We start from the raw sequence: 12,469 nt of genomic DNA, 5'->3' as shown, positions 1-12,469 counted from the left end.
CAGGAGTAGCAATACTCATATCAGGTAAAATAGACTTTGAAATAAAGGCTGTGAAAAGAGACAAAGAAGGACACTACATAATGATCAAAGAGTCAATCCAAGAAGAAGATATAACAGTTATAAATATATATGCACCCATATAAGAGCACATCAATATGTAAGGCAAATACTAACAAGTATGAAAGGGAAAATTAACAATAACACAATAATAGTGGGAGACTTTAATGCCCCACTCACCCTATGGATAGATCAACTAAGCAGAAAGTTAGCAAGGAAACACAAACTTTAAATGACACAATGGACCAGTTAGACCTAATTGGTATCTATAAGACATTTCACCACAAAGCAGTGAATTTCACCTTTTTCTCAAGTGCACACAGAACCTTCTCCAGGATAGATCACATCCTGGGCCATAAATCTAACCTTGATAAATTAAAAAAAAAAAAAATTGAAATCATCCCAAGCATCTTTTCTGATCACAATGCAGTCAGAGTAGATGTCAATTACAGGAAAAAAAAAAAAAAAAACTATTAAAAATACAAACATATAGAGGCTAAACAACACGCTTCTGAATAAACAACAAATAACAGAAGATATTTTAAAAAATAATAAAATATGCATAGAAACGAGCCATCAGGAAGTCCTAAAATGAAAACACAACAACCCAAAACCTATGGGATTCAGTAAAAGCAGTGCTAAGGGGAAGGTTTGTAGCAATACAAGTTTACCTCAAAAAACAAGAGAAAACTCTGTTTTCCAAGGGACTCTCAAGAGTCTTCTCCAACACCACAGTTCAAAAGCATCAATTCTTCGATGTTCAGCTTTCTTCACAGTCCAACTCTCGAATCAATACATAATCATCGGAAAAACCATAGCCTTGACTAGGCGGACCTTTGTTGGCAAAGTAATGTCTCTGCTTTTGAATATGCTGTCTAGGTTGGTCATAACTTTCCTTCCAAGGAGTAAGCATCTTTTAATTTCATGGCTGCAGTCACCATCTGCAGTGATTTTGGAGACCCCCAAAATAAAGTCTGACTCTGTTTCCACTGTTTCCCCATCTATTTCCCATGAAGTGATGGGACCGGATGCCATGATCTTCGTTTTCTGAATGTTGAGCTTTAAGCCAACTTTTTCACTCTCCACTTTCACTTTTATTAAGAGGCTTTTTAGTTCCTCTTCACTTTCTGCCATAAGGGTGGTGTCATCTGCATATCTGAGGTGATTGATATTTCTCCCGGCAATCTTGATTCCAGCTTGTGTTTCTTACAGTCCAGCGTTTCTCATGATGTACTCTGCATATAAAGGATACTGTTCTTATTTCCATGACAAACTGAATCATGGTGAAAGTAAACAGTGGTTGGGGAGTGTAACTAGTACTCCAAATCTGATATTCTTCTAATTAATGACATTTGCATCAAGACATTGGAATGTTTACATATTAATTTAATGGGTTAGAAGTTAAAAACAATTGTGATAACTTCATAAAAACTTGTGAATGCCACATCTAAAGTATTTTAACAATTTTCTGACCGAAATATTGCCTGTATTCTACAAGTTTTAAACAAAAGGTCATGAGAGGCACAGGGGAAGAAGTGAATGAGGATAAAGTAATTTAGATAATAAAATACTAGTTTTTAAAAATGGATTAATGCTAATACTCAAATCTCAAGCAGTGGATAAGGAAAGCCTGTATAATAAGCTTTAAACTATTTTGGGTCTTACTTTCACTTTATCAATAACCAAGCTACAAAAAGAAATAGTAAAGCATTGAGAAACTTAAGATTTGGTTTCTGCATTTGGCTTCAGTTAGTAGTAAAATATAACTATATAAGCAATCCCAATCCCAGATGAAGATAAAAGTAAAACATAATGCATGGAAAAGAAGACCCGTAATATGTTGAAGTTTGATATGGATAAAGCCATCTAATATTTTTCAAAATATGCCTTAAGATTATCATGCATACTGCTTCAGATGACCTATTAATAATAATACTTATAAGCATGCCTTTGTAAATTGCATGTTAGATGGTTTTGTATAGTTTGCTAAGTGATTATTGATATTTGATATTAATATCACTCTCCATATCAAATATCTCTGAATCATAAATGGAGATTGAATAGAAGTCAGGATTCAGTGATGAGAAACCACACAGTAACAACTTTTATCTTGCTGGGATTGACTGATGATCCACAACTGAAGATTGTGATTTTCATCTTTTTACGTCTCACCTACATGTTGAGTGTAACTGGGAACCTGACAATCATCTCCCTCACCTTCATAGACTCTCACTTGAAAACTGCCATGTACTTTTTCCTGCAAAATTTCTCCTTCTTAGAAATCTCATTTCCATCTTCTTGTATTCCCAAATATTTGTGTAATATATCAACAGGTGATAAGACAATCACATATGACAATTTTATCAGTCAAATATTTTTTACTGACTTCTTAGCTCCTGCAGAATTTTTTCTCCTGGCTATCATGTCCTATGATAAATACATGGCCATCTGCAAGCCCTTGCATTATGTGACCATCATGAACAACATGGTCTGTAGAAGACTCATCCTTTGTTGCTAGATGGCTGGCATTGATCATAATCCCTCCACTTAGCCTGGGCCCTGCATCTGGAATTTTGTGACTTCAATGTTATTGATCATTTTGTCAGTGATACAGCCCCCCTCTTAAAGATCTCATGCTCAGAAACATGGCTCATAGAGCAAATGATCATAGTCTCTGCTGTTTTGACCTTAATCATGACCCTTGTGTGTGTCATTCTATCCTATATATACATCATCAAGACCATTTTACAATTCCTTTGTCTTCAACAAAGGAAAAAAGCATTTTCTACATGTTCTTCCCACTTGATTGTGACTTCCATCACCTATGAAAGCTGTATTTTCATCTATATTAAACCTTCAGAAAAGGAATCAGTAGCTATTAATAAGAGTGTGGCAGTACTTACTGCTTCCATCGCTCCTATGTTGAACTCCTTCATTTACACCTTGAGAAACAAGTTAAACAAGCCTTTGATAATGCTATCAGAAGATTCACATTGTTCTTAATAAAGTAAGGGAATTTGCTAAAGTGGAAAAATCAAGTTTTCATGAATAGATTAGACATCCTCAACCTATATCTTTAAACTTTAAGGCTTTCCTACATAATGAGGAAGCTTTATTGGGATTACATGTGTCAGTAAAGAATCATTTTACAATTTACCAACTCTTAATAAAACCACAAACAGAAACAATAACTTCATCTTAATATTATAGATTTACTAATTGTGCTTATTGCCTATTCCCACCTCAGCACTTGAGGCCTTTTTTATTTCAGGCCCCATTCTGTTGTTGTTACTCAGTCATGTCGAACTCTTTGCAACCCCATAGACTGCAGCACATCAGGCTTCCCTTGGTCTTCACTATCTCCTGGAGTTCACTCAAATTCATTACAATTGAGCTGGTGATGCTATCTAACCATCTCAATCTCTGCCACCCTCTTCTTTTGCCTTCAATCTTTCCTATCATCAGGGTCTTTTCCAATGAGTTGGCTTTTCACATGGGGTGGCCAAAGTATTGGAGCTTCAGTTATAGCATCAGTCCTCCAAAGAAGCACCATTCCAGATTATTCTCTTCTTGACTTTTAACAATAAACCCAAGAGAAGGCTGGTTTAGGGAAAATGAGTTTAATATTAAAATTAGATTTAAAACTTGAAGTTATAATACTGTTTCTTTATATGTTCATCTTCATATCATGATGACAATGATTAGCAGCTAACAATTAGAAAATCACTAGAGACCTACTACTTTTTAATATATGGAAAACAAATTTAAAAGATGTTTTGTCTTCCCACTTAAGAAAATTAAAGCACAGCAGAGTTACACTGCTAGTAAGAAGTAATTTCCATTTATATCTGACTCAAACACTAGTATTTGCTACATATGTGATGCCCCATGATGTCCATTTTAATGGTAAAATGTCCTCATTGGACACTTTAGGAAAATTACATATGCCAAATGAAGGTATTAATTTATGAAAACTGAACATTATTACATGATTTGGTTTTTCCAGTGCTCACGTATGGATGTGAGAGTTGGACTATAAAGAAAGCTGAGCACAGAAAAATTGATGCTTTTGAACTGTAGCATTGGAGAAGACTCTTGAAAGTCTCTTGGACTGTAAGGAGATCCAACCAGTCCATTCTAAAGGAGATCATCCTTGGGTGTTCATTTGAAGGACTGATGCTGAAGTTTGAAACTCCAAAGCTTTGGCCACCTGGTGTGAAGAGCTGACTCATTTGAAAAGACCCGATGCTGGAAAAGATTGAGAGCAGGAGGAGAAGGGGATGACAGAGGATGAGATGGTTGGATGGCATCACCGACTCAATGGACGTGAGTTGGTGATGGACAGGAAGGCCTGGCGTGCTGCGGTTCATGGGGTCACAAAGAGTCAGACACAACTGAGCAAATGAACTGAACTGAACTGAAGAGAAAATTATTTAAATACAGCATTCCATCTTAATATAAGCATTCATAATTTGTAAAGAATTGAAAACATTAATTATATTAGAAAATAGTGTATATTTATATAACATTTACAAAAAGAAGACATACTTTAACATAAAACAATGAAAAGCAGGAAGTTCTGGACAAAAAGTAAGGTCAATAGCATATGAACACTCTCCCTAAGAAGACAGATAAAAATGGAATTATCTATGAATTGGTATATAGAACTGAATTTATGAGTATAATAACTGTGAATGTTTCCAGGAAAGGTCCAATGAAACCAGGGTGTGGGCTCAAAAATGCCACTAATATATGACCAATGACTGTAAACAAATTCAGGAATCCGTATTAAAAACTGAGCCACCTTGAGCCACAGATGTCCCTTCAATCAGGTCTTACTTATATATTCTGTCTTAATTAGGTTCTTTTGATCAATATATAGGAGATCAGTTATGAGGGCACAGGCTCATTTTAACCTTTTTGCTCTCACCAAATTATATGAGCTTGAATTTATTCAAGACCATTTACTTTGTCTTTCACACAGCAAGGCTTTTATTCTAAGTGAATTTTTCAGCTTCTCACATAGCTCTTTGCAGAAGGTCCTGCATTATAACCTTTGTAATTATTATCCATCCCATGACTGTGGCACCTGTTCTATTTTAGAGAAGGTAATTATTTAGAAATTAAATTATCAAATAACTGAATTTACATTGATCACTCTGGTTTGAGTTGGAAATGAAATAGCCTAAAGCTTCCTGAACGTAGAGTGAATAGAGAAGAAGTAACACCAAAACACCACGAGCAAAGAAGAAAGTTAACACCATATAATAGAAAACTCAGCCACCCTAAGTGGAAAAAAATAAGGGAGTCTTTCTAAGGCTACTTTGGTTTTTGGCTACTAAGGTATTTGGTTTCTGACAACTCCTATTCTCCCTATACTAAGTAGCCCATTAAACTGACCTGATGGATACAAACTACTACATATGAAATAGATAAGCTATGATGATTTACTGTAGAGTACAAGGAATCATACATAATATACTGTAATAACCTATAATGGAAAATAATCTGAATATATATATACACATATATATATATATAAAATCACTGAATCATTTTCTATATACCTGAAACTAAAACAATATTGTAAATCAACTGTACTTCAATATGAAAAATCACCCTAAAGTAACCTGATGAATAAATCTCTACTTGATTTCACAAAATTCTTATTTGTTTGAAACTACTACTGTAATAAGTATATGTAATAAATTAGCTTCATTTAGTAACTGTAAAAAAATACACTGCCTAATTAAGAAGTTCCATTGAGTCTTTCTATTGAAAAATGAAAATTCCATCTGAAAGAAATATATAAAGACAGAATATTAACAATTCCAGACTCTGTAAATTTTTCTTACCTGCTCAACCAGGACCTGGGCTAGAATAAACTCACTAATAACTGTAGATTTTGACCATGTTTTTCTTGGACAATTGTGTTCATGCACAATACACTGAATAATGATCCATCTAAAGATATTCTAACCCCTGAAACCTGTGAAGGTTACCTTACATGGCAAAAGGAACTTGATAAATGTGATAAAGTTATGGATCTTAAGATAAATTTATCTTGGATTATGTGAATGGGCACCATTTAATCATAAGGAAAAAGAATCAAGTTAGTGGATGGAGATGTGACAATGGAAAAAAGAGGATCAAATAATACAAGGAAAAGACCAGGAGTCAAAGAATGCATGCAGCCTCTAGAAGCTGAAAGAAAGTAGTTTTCCCCCTAAAGGCTACAGAAAAAATGCACGTGGATATGTACAGTGCATATTCAGCCACTGAAAAGAAAGAAATCTTGTCTTTTTAAGACAACATAGATTGAACTTGGGGGCATTATGCTAAGTGAGAAAAGTCAGACATAGTTAAATACTGCATGGTATCACTTTTACATGGAATCTAAAAATTAAAATAAAACTCAGAGAGTAGAAAAGTGATCACCAAAAATTGGGGGATGGGGGAAAAAAGGAGAGTTTGGTTATTAAGAAAAATACAAACTTTTAGGTATGAAGATGTCTGAGGATCTAATGTATAACATAATGACTATGTGCCCAAGAACTGATATTTTTTGAACTGTAGTGTTGGAGAAAACTCCTGAGAGTCCCTTGGACAGCAAGGAGATTAAACCAGTCAGTCCTAAAGGAAATCAGTCCTGAATATTCATTGAAAGAACTGATGATGAAATTGAAGCTACAATACTTTGGCCACCTGATGTGAAGAACTGACTCATTGGAAAAGACCCTGATGCTGGGAAAGATTGAAGGCAGGAGGAGAAGTGGACGACAGGATGAGACAGTTGGATGGCATCACCGACTTGATGGATATGAATTTGAGTAAGCCCCAGCAATTGGTGATGAACAGGGAGGCCTGCTGTGCTTCATTCCTTGGGGTCACAAAGAGTCAGACACAACTGAGCCACTGAACTAAACTGAACCAATGTGCAGATGCTTTTTAGTTTGATGAGGCCCCACTTGTCTATTTTTGCTTTTGTTGCCTTTGGTTTTGATGTCAAATCCAAAAAAATCATCACCAAGACTGGAGTCAAGGCATGTACTGCCAGTGTTTTCTTCTGAGAACTTTATAGTTTCAGGTTTTACATTCAAGTCTTTTATCCATTTGAGTTAATTTTCATGCAGTGTGTAAGGTAGTACTAACCCAGTTTTATGCTATTTTATTTACTTATTGCATTTGGCTGTCCAGTTTTCCCAGGCTTCACAGATGGCTCAGTGCTAAAGAATCCACCTGCCAATACAGGAGACGTGGGTTCAATCCCTGGGTGGGCAAGATCTCTTGAGGAGGAAATGGCAACCTACTCCAGTAATCTTGCATGGAAAACCCCATGAACAGAGGAACCTGACAGGCTATAGTTCATAAGGTCACAAAGAGTTGGCCACAACTAAGCACACATGCACAATGTCCAGTTTTCCCAGCTCGATTTATCAAAGACACTGTCCTGTCACATTGCATATTTTTGTCCCCTTTGTCATAAATTAGTTGACCATAGGAGCACGGAAAACTTTAAAGGACATGAATTTATAGTACTTTGATTTTAATATCTGAAGGAACATTAAGATACTAAGATGTTGAACATGAATTAATAAGAATAAATAACTAATATATAACTATATGTATATTAATTTAGACTATGTTTAGAAGGTTAAAAACATTGACTTATGTATCCAATTATACTTAATCTGTTGTTAATGCTTATTTTTAGTCTTATAAATATGTTGATACATTTGAAGAAAAATGTCTATATGGGTTATATGATTTTACGTATTTTTAAATTTCTTATCTAATTAAAAGTTCCTAAATATAGTTAATAATTTATGGTATAGACTAATAAATAAGAAATGTAGTTTTTTAATGGTCTTCCCATACCATGTGTATGGATAATCACAATGGTGTGATCACTCACCTAGAGCCAGACATCCTAGAATGCGAAGTCAAATGGGCCTTAAGAAGCATCACTACAAACAAAGCTAGTGAAGGTAATGGAATTCACATTGAGCTCTTTCAAATCCTAAAAGATGATGCTGAAAGTGCTACACTCAAAATGCCAGCAAATTTGTAAAACTCGGCAGTGGCCACACGACTGGAAAAGGTCAGTTTTCATTCCAAGCCCAAAGAAAGGCAATGCCAAAGAATGCTCAAACTACTGCACAATTGCACTCATCTCACATGCTAGGGAAGTAGTGCTCAAAATTCTCCAAGCCAGGCTTCAATGTATGTGAACCATGAACTTCCAGATGTTCAAGCTGGTTTTATAAAAGGCAGAGGAACCAGAGGTCAAATTGCCAACATCTGTGGGATCATCAAAAAAGCAAGAGAGTTCCAGAAAAACATCTATTTCTATCTCTGCTTTATTGACTATGCCAAAGCCTTTGACTGTGTGGATCACAGCAAACTCTGGAAAATTCTGAAAGAGATGAGAATACCAGACCACCTGACCTGCCTCTTGAGAAATTTGTATGCAGGTCAGGAAGCAACAGTTAGAACTGGACATGGAACAACAGACTGTTTTCAAATAGGGAAAGGAGTACGTCAAGGCTGTATATTGTCACCCTGCTTATTTAACTTATATTCAGAGTACACCATGAGAAACGCTGGGCTAGATGAAGCACAAGCTGGATCAAGATTGCCAAGAGAAATACGAATAACCTCAGATATGCTGATGACACCACCCTTATGGCAGAAAGTGAAGAGGAACTAAAAAGCCTCTTGATGAAAGTGAAAGAGGAGAGTGGAAAAGCTGGCTTAAAACTCAACATTCAGAAAACGAAGATCATGGCATCTGGTCCCATCACTTCATGGCAAATAGATGGGGAAACAGTAGAAACAGTGACAGACTTTATTTTGGGGGGCTCCAAAATCACTGCAGGTGATTGCAGCCATGAAATTAAAAGACGCTTACTCCTTGGAAGAAAAGTTATGACCAACCCACACAGCATATTAAAAATCAGAAAGATTACTTTGTCAACAAAGGTCCATCTATTCAAAGCTATGGTTTTTCCAGTAGTCATGTATGGATGTGAGAGTTGAACTATAAAGAAAGCTTAATGGTGAAGAATTGATGTTTTTGAACTTTGGTGTTGGAGAAGACTCTTAAGAGTCCCTTGGATTGCAAGGAGATCCAACCAGTCCATCCTAAAGGAAACAAGTCCTAAATATTCATTGGAAGGACTCATGTTGAAGCTGAAGCTCCAATACTTTGGCCACCTGATGTGAAGAGCTGACTCATTTGAAAAGACCCTGATGTATGGCAAAACCAATACAATATTGCAAAGTAAAAAAAAAAAAAAAAAGAATGAACTCACACACAAAAAAAAGAATAGACCCTGATGCTGGGAAAGATTGCAGGCAGGAGGAGATGGGGACAAGAGAGGTTAACATGGTTGTATGGCATCACCAACTCAATGGACATGACTTTGAGTAAACTCCAGCAGCTGGTGATGGACAAGGAGGCCTGGCATACTGCAGTCCATAGGGTCGCAAAGAGCCAGACACGACTGAGCAACCAAACCGAACTGAACTGATATCATGTGTATCAGTTTATTCCATGTGACAGTAAGAAGAAGCTAAAATTTCATTTTACAACCAGACTCTTCTGTTGTCCTGCATGCATGCATGCTAAGTCACTTCAGTCGTGTTCAACTCTGCGACCTATGGACTGTAGCCTGCCAGGCTCCTCTGTCCTTGGGATTCTCCAGGCAAGAATGCTGGAGTGAGTTGCCATGCCCTTCTCCAGGGGATCTTCCTGATCCAGGGATCAAACTGGTGTCTCCTGTGGCTCCTGCATTGCAGGCAGATTCTTTACCACTTAGCCACTGGGGAAGCCCCTTCTGTTTTCCTACTGGCTTTTATCTGCAGCGTCCTCCTGTCTCCAAGGAAACTATATCCAAAGAAGATATAGTTACCACATTTTTTACCACAAATTTAATTACTCAAAAGATTCATTAGTGACTTTGTTCTTGGGTCACCAGGGACTCTGTTTATTCACTTGGTTGTATTTTTAACAAATAAAGCAAATGTCAAGCTAGGTGTAGTTAATGTGTTCAGAGCCCTGAGAGGTTAGCATAGCAACTTTCCTCAAACTGGAGAAGATTTCTGACATTCCATCATCCTCATATAATATTATATTTCTTTCTTTCTTGAGAGAAGGTTATAAGAATACAACAAGAAAATCCATGTAATTGTTTGAAGATGGATGCTTCAGAAAGATACCTCTAAGAGGCATCTTGGATTTGTTGTGAACATGATAGTGGATTCATAAGCAAAAGTAACCAAAAGCTCATATAAAAATCTTCGTCCTAACTGTCATTTTCAATTTAGGAGTTTTAAGACTGCATATGTTTCAACAAACAACAGAGACTATGATTGACAGTCATAAGAGTGAGGTTTGTCATTTCAACTTTATTCAGTTTTGTGTGATTTAAGTCTTGCTATGCTTTGGAAAATATATTTTACCTGTCTTTTAAAAATTGAAAATGTGAGTGATAAATTTCTATATTTGGTAAAATATACTTTTTTCATATTTTTAGAACACAGTTCCTTTGGATATAAAAATATCATTTTACTGGAGTTTTATGCACAAAAATATACTGGCATCTAATGGGATTAAAATTTGATGACCATCCAGAAATATATTAAATTCACAGCAAAAAATAAGGGCTATATTCATTTAATTGGGTAAGTATACTCCTCAGTTTACCCAAAGAATGATGTGGCTGAAATTGCATCCTCATCAGAGATTCTTGTCCTCATTTCAAACATGTCTTTTGAAAAAGTAGGATAAACAAAAACCAGTTAGCCACATATCAGTGAGTCTTCTTTTAAATCTTGTTTTACTATACTTTGTGTAACTTTAGAAGGAAAAAACAGACTTTTTAGAACATTGAATGATATCCAATGGTAGTGATAGGGCTAAGTTCATTCAGTGACATGATGGATATGTTGCCTGAGATTTAGGAAAAGAGTTGGAGGAAGATAGGAGATGAGCAGCAGAAATATTTCTCCTACATATCAACTTAATCTAATTTATTTGCTGATATATTTCCAATCCTCTTAGGTTGCTCAGACAAACCATGAGCCTCATTCAACTCTTCTTCTTCACGTCAGGTACTATAACCCTGAGGCCTTAGCTGCATCTTCTATTGAGTCAGTCAGAGCTGACCCTGTCCCATATCAGTAAAATAATACACTAGTTCACACAGTAAAGTGAGTCCACATACACATGAATTGAGGGGTATGGAGGAAACGTAATACACAAATAAGTGTTCTTTCTTAAGTGTTAAAATGGTAGCAAGCATTGATTTCTATGGGAACACAGAGGCTGGGATAAGAGATAGCATAGTGATTGGACTTTCAGGAAACTTTCCAGAGGGCTTCAAGGTGAAACTGAAAATCAATAGTAGTTATTCAAGTTAGTTGAAGACAGAAAACATATGATGTGTGAGAAGTATTTACAAAAAAATCTGTTACATGGAATATGCTCAATAAATGTAATCTTTTATCTTTGTTGAAAGGGACATTTTAAGAGGAGAAGGGGGAGAGATAAAGACCATGAGTTTTATTTGCGACATAGTCCATGTGAATGTTCAAATAGATATGTCAAATTTCATCTGAGAATCAAGTATTACAAGACAAAGATATCGATTTAGAAATGACCATCTGAAAGACATAGCAAAACATAAGAATTAATGAAAATAAAAAGGGGATATTAGTATGGTGAGACATGAAAGAAGTGAAGAGAATACTAACAGACAGATAAAAGCCAGAGAAATACATCATCTGTACTATCTTTGAAGTTTATTTACCAGGGCATTTCATGAAAATATAAATGTATATTGTGCATAAGTACAACTATATTGCACTTTAAGACATTTTATATTTTGCATCACTGTGGATTATAAGTGATTACTTAGGGACAGAGAAACCTTGACAGAAGCAGTGTCAGGTGGGGAGCTGAAGAAGTTTTGTGTGTTTGTGTGTGTGAGTGTGTGTGTGTGTACACATGATAGTTTAGAGGTGTTGAGGGGACTTGTATGCAATGAACAAAAACAGAAAACAAAATTCTTTAACCATAGAGCTCAGAGATTTCAAGTGACTACAGAGTATGTGCACAGTGAACCCAAATGATCTTACACATCTTAATACTTTAATAAAGAATGAAATATCAAGCAACAACAGCAACCAGAGAACTCTTGAATATTACAAGACATCTTTGCTCCTACAAAATGACATACCCACCACAGTCAAAAGTAGTCCTTTACAAAATGAATATTTAAATTGTAAATATTTTAAATAATGATAAATAAGGAAAAACTTGAATATGGTACCTTCCATACTGCTAAAATAATCCTAAATGAAGCATTTCAATGTTAACAGCATATTTAACAGAACTCAGCAGTCAGCA

General features: G+C 35.8%; 1 pseudogene; it reads left to right on the top strand.

Annotated features, from left to right (window-relative positions):
* The first annotated feature begins 2,137 nt into the window (after positions 1-2,137).
* LOC147372121 (olfactory receptor 6C2-like) lies at positions 2,138-3,068 on the top strand (annotated as a pseudogene).
* The last annotated feature ends 9,401 nt before the right edge of the window (positions 3,069-12,469 follow it).

The sequence above is a fragment of the Bos grunniens genome, chromosome 5, assembly GCF_055505025.1.
Source record: "Bos grunniens cultivar Pamir isolate PY7600 chromosome 5, Bosgru_T2T1.0, whole genome shotgun sequence".
In the NCBI taxonomy this organism is placed as follows: domain Eukaryota; kingdom Metazoa; phylum Chordata; class Mammalia; order Artiodactyla; family Bovidae; genus Bos; species Bos grunniens.
This window is presented reverse-complemented; position numbering and strand designations above follow the sequence as displayed.